At 43.6% G+C, this 5,187-nt stretch overlaps 1 pseudogene; it reads right to left on the reverse strand.

Moving 5' to 3' along the window:
- Positions 1 to 214: 214 nt before the first annotated feature.
- On the reverse strand, positions 215 to 1,473 carry LOC135946386 (uncharacterized; annotated as a pseudogene).
- Positions 1,474 to 5,187: the final 3,714 nt, after the last annotated feature.

Genomic DNA, 5,187 nt, shown 5'->3' on the forward strand with positions numbered 1-5,187 from the left:
AGGGGGCACAACTCCACGAAATCATGCCTTCAAGTGATACCCTGAAGCTCATCATGACGCACCCGCTCCGCACCCAGGTAAGGGAATTTCACTTTCGTTTTCTGTCGAATGTGAAACTTGGTTTTTCATGCTTTGACCCTAAAATCCGTTCAACAACCGAAAGTAATATCATCCGGGCTGTTTACTTTTTGATATTCAATTGAAAGTCAGGGACTTATTGTCTTTCCTTACAAAATATTTTATTAATCTATATTTACAATTAATTACGCGCGGTTAAATTATGGAAAAATGGTAGCAGTCAGTTGAGCGGAGCGTCGGTGCGATTGGCGCCGAGGAGATCACTGAAGTCGTAGGTGATCAGCCGAAGGCCGACAAAACCGCCGTAGCCTCTGCGGCCCTTGTGGTAAATTCCGGCGCCGGACAGCAGCACCGGCGGCTCCGGTGCCACCGGCTGCGCGTCCAGAAACGGTACTGTTGTCTGCGCCGCGTCCTTGCTAACGTCCGTATGCGTGAAAGTGACGAACTGATCGTGCTTCGAGTCCGGCTCGGACAATGCCACAGGCCTGTCAGAATTTTAAAATAATTTCACTTTAATTTAATTATTTTAAAATAAATTCGATTCTCAATATTTGATTTTCTGAAATTAAAAGCCTTCACAAGGTCTAAGATATATGATTGAAAAATTATTTGCGATGAATTTGAATAACCAATATAATTAAAAAAAAATTCTCTTAATCACCTGGTGGACACGTCCGGCAGCGTGAGTGGGACTCCGGTGCGAGGTTCGTCGACGGCGGCGTCGGTGTTGTCGTTGCCGATCCAAAGGCTGGCGTCGGCGTTGAGCGTGCCGGCGGCCATGTCCATGGGCGTGGCGAGGATCTCGGGGTTGAGGTGGGTGCCGATGCGCCTGAACCTGACTCCGGTTAACACGTAGCCCGGCGGCGCCGTCAGGTCGTCGAGGTCCATGGAGCGTTGTTCGTAATCCATTTTGTGGTAGTCGCGTACCGGCGCCGTCGCCGCCACGTCGAATGCCTCCAGCGGCAGCCACTCCGCAGAAGCCGCCTCCACCACGCCCCTGGGCCCCACTCGCGCCTGACGAACCTGAAATTATTAAGAAATTATTTAGTTGACTGATTGAATTCGTCCCGGCAGGATTTTCCACCCTTTTTTTAATTATTACGCACCTGCACGTGCACCACTCGCTTCAGCTTGACGAAACGCATTCCTATAACCGCGTAGTATAGCCGGCCGAAACGTTAGCCAGGGACGGACGCAGACTGAAGTATCTGGAATTAAAAATTGTTCTCACCATGAATTAAAAAAAAATAAATATGCTCACCTGTCTGAGTTGGGTCCGTCATCATCGCAAGTGCAGAAGCAGTGCCAAAAAAGCCAACGCCACCAGCTGTCCACCTTGGTGGTACCGCGAGAGCAGAGAGCATTGTCCCGGCCGGCCCCCCAGGACACGCCCATTCTTGGGAGCGAGAGATGAAAGACACGTTGAGTTTGAGCCAAGCACGTACTACGCAGCCTTCTCTGCCGAGCTCGAGGCCAGTGTCTAACCAATGTGGTCGTTGGCGTTTGACGCGAAATACTTTTTGGGTCATATTTTATTATGACCTTTTTGGGGGTTTTCGGAAAAATGCAGAGAAACCTAAAACTGGTGGACGCAAAAGCAGTGGTTAATTTTTGCACAGTGCAAAAGTGGGGAACCCTGGTAAGCTATTGTCAGGGTTTTACCTGACGATATTACGATCAATAATATTTGTAACGAGGCAATCAATGTAAAATGTTCAGGCACCCAAAGGGGAGCGTGGAGGGAGAGTCTCAGGCCATAAAACCACCCCCCCCCCCCACCATGGAGGGGAGCGCTCGCTCACAGACCCGCGAAGACTCTCTCTATCTCTCTTATTTCTGCTAGCGGCGTACCGGACAAGACATCTTGCTCTCTCCCCTGCTCATCCCTTGGGTAGCTGCAGTGTAATACTCAAAGCGCATCTCTCTTACATCAATAAACCGCCAAAGGTATGGACCACCGACCCTTCTTTCCTTTATTGACTTGCTAAATAAGGCAGTCAAAGCCTTTCCGTAGTTATGGCTAAGCTCAGGCTCAGAACTCGCGAGAAATCGGCCCTGCTGACAGCTATAAAAGTTGCGTTGATAATTGAGCGAAGTTAAGTTGCATCATCTTCAGTATTAGAACCAGAAGCGACAGCATGAAACGCTCCCCTTTTCTGTTGTCCAGCAGCGCTGGGCGCTGACAAATCAGATTGTTTTTGCCAATTTTCTCCGAAATTTACAGTGCTTGACTATGTTTTCTCACATGATTTGGAATCCTCTCATCGAGATCTATCGGACAGCCAGAGTCTTTTTGTTGGGGAAATGCGGAATTTCAGAGAAAATCGCGGTTACACTATACCGTTGAAAATTCTCCATTTAAAACAATGCTAACTACGAGGCCGATCTTTTCGAAAATTGACAGTGCTTCCCTATTTATTTTTTAACCATCCATGATTCTTAGGAACTAATCTGTAATAATATGTGTCTTAAAGGATTTACAGGGATATTCACTATCATTCCTCTTTAAGACAATCGACTTATTGAGTATGGACCACTTAAGAATAAATTTCCATGAATCAGAGCACGGCGCGAAATTTTTTAACTTGTGAAATGAAAAAATGATAAAAATAAAAATTATTGGTGGCTGGCTGGCAGGCGCGGCTTCAGCCAGCCGCACGCACACACACCGACGAGCGGCCGCAGCTAGCACGCCGCCCGGCAAGCAGATCGCGAGGGGGCCCCTAAAAGTTTGTGCCACAATAACTCACGACTCACGACAATATTGGTTGTAACTGCAGGAAACTGTTGCAAAAAAAGTATTTAGGAGTGCTAGTTGACCAAGAATTTAATTTAAAGTTTCATATTCAACATGTTTCTAAAAAGCTTTGTAAAATTGTATGTGAATTCAATTATTTAAAGGCCATGCCTTACAGCGGGAGAATAATTTTGTATTCCTCTCTTGCATATTCCTCCTTGAAACTTGAATAATGGCATAGCCGCGTGGGGGGTCGCGTCAGCTTGACGCCTTTTGCTGAAATTTCAAGGGAAAGTTTATTATGCAAGATTTGCTTTAAAAAAGACCGACAAAACGTGGAGGGTTTCTTTCAATTTTGGAATTTATTATACCTCTGTTGACAAAATATACCAATAGAATTTGCTGAGTGATAAATATTTTGATGGCGATTTTGGTGTTCAGAGAAAACACAAATATAATACACGTACACTGCTTTCTGCTCCAGCTGTGAAACCAATATAATAGCGCTTTTTTAAAATTCTGAAACGGGCTGCACTGCAATCGCTTTTTGTTGATGTAAGAGTTAATGAAAAAATACTGCACACAACTGAGACATTCCGGAAGTTAGTTCAACCGTCGATTTTCCCCCTCAGTTGTTGGTTGAATATAAATAAATTTAAAATGTAATAAAAACGTTCCCCTTTATTTGTCTAAGTCTCGCCCACACTAAATTCAACCTCAGTAACTTATATTACGGCCAACTTCGCGATCGCAAGTATTTCTTTTCTGTTAGAGCCATTTATAACCAATAAACCAAACTCAACCAATTTTCTAAAATCTCGACGTTGAATAATCAAAATCTGCTCGGGATTTTTCAAATTGTTAGCGAGAAACCTAGTCCAATTGAGCTAGCTTGGGCCTAAGGGCCGCCGAAGGAATTAAGAGAGAAATAGCAATATTTAACACGAAAGACGAATGAGCGTGAGAGGCGGCCGCCGCGGCAGCGAGCTTTGTTTGGCACGTCAGTAATTTAATTTACGGCCAACTTCGCGGTCGCAAGTCTTTCTTTTCTGTTAGAGCCATTTAGAACCAATAAACCAAACTCAACCAATTTTCTAAAATATTCAACTCTTGTGTGTTAATTCTCTCTTGTCCTACTTGATCTTGATTATTACGTCGAGAGCCACGCGAGGCCAAAAGCCGAGAATAAGCAGGATGTGCAGCGGTTATCAATCTAGGTAATTTTCTATGAGCTTTAAGGCAGTTAAAGGGTGCTCCTCAGCGAGCCCTAAATTTATATTGAAATATTGAGCTTAAGACAGAAAGAAGCTACTCCTTAACGAGCCTTTAAAATAATAATTTAATATTCAGTTCGGTTTATAGCTCCTTTAATAATGCTGCTGGTTCGTCAGTAGGACAAGAGAGAATTAACACACAAGAATTTAAGATTTTAGAAAATTCTCCCTCGCTTTATGTTCGACGATGGATGTTTTGTGGGTGAGAATTGAAGAGCAGATCGTGAGTTTTCTCGCTCCCCCAGTATCGTGCCATTGTCAAGCATACAAAAGCGCGGTCGGCATGCGAAGGTATGCAACCTTGACCATCCAGCAGACCAATTTTTCAATTGTGAATCACCACGCCATCTTGTGCTGAACAACCCCAATATGTGCATGTGGGCTAATAATCCTCGAACGCTCTCAAACGGAGGGTGTGGCGTTTGTGAGCTTAGTAATTGTCTCAGTTATACACTTTTGTCACAGTTAGTTGTTTGTCACCAGGGTTCGCAAAAACCCGATTTTTCCGGTAAAAATCCACTGCATTGCAAAAATCTGATTTTTTGCGGGGCGTTCTGCAATTTTGCACATTTTTTCGAGACTCGTGCATTCTAATGAATGATCAAAAACTCCCATAATGGTTGACCAAAAATAGGGATTTTTAAAAATCAGTATTAGAAGCTCTGGTTTCACCAAAAGACCGAAAACCTTAAATAACTCTCGTCGTAATTTTCCAAAGGTTTTGTCGCAAAATGTGACTTTTTTTGGGTTAAATATGGAAAAATGCGGGAAAAGCCAAATCTGTTGGGTTTTTTCCAGCTGTTTTCTTGCGCAAAAAACAGAGGTTATTTAATTTATTTTATTTAAAGTAGCATTATTTATAGGCCACAACCACCCCCAAAGGACCCTCCCTAAGGACGAAACCCTCGATTTCCTTCCATTTTTATGGTGTTTAAACTTTTGGTCCGATTGCCACTATAACCACAGATGAAACTCGCTCCGTTTTTTTTTATTGACGCAGTAATTAAAGATATCTGTTGCAAGCAGAGATAAAGGTGGGTTTTACCTGACGACATTACGATCAATAAATATTGGTTCCGATGCCATCGATGTTAACTA

Source organism: Cloeon dipterum, chromosome X (genome assembly GCF_949628265.1).
Source record: "Cloeon dipterum chromosome X, ieCloDipt1.1, whole genome shotgun sequence".
Classification (NCBI taxonomy): Eukaryota; Metazoa; Arthropoda; class Insecta; order Ephemeroptera; family Baetidae; genus Cloeon; species Cloeon dipterum.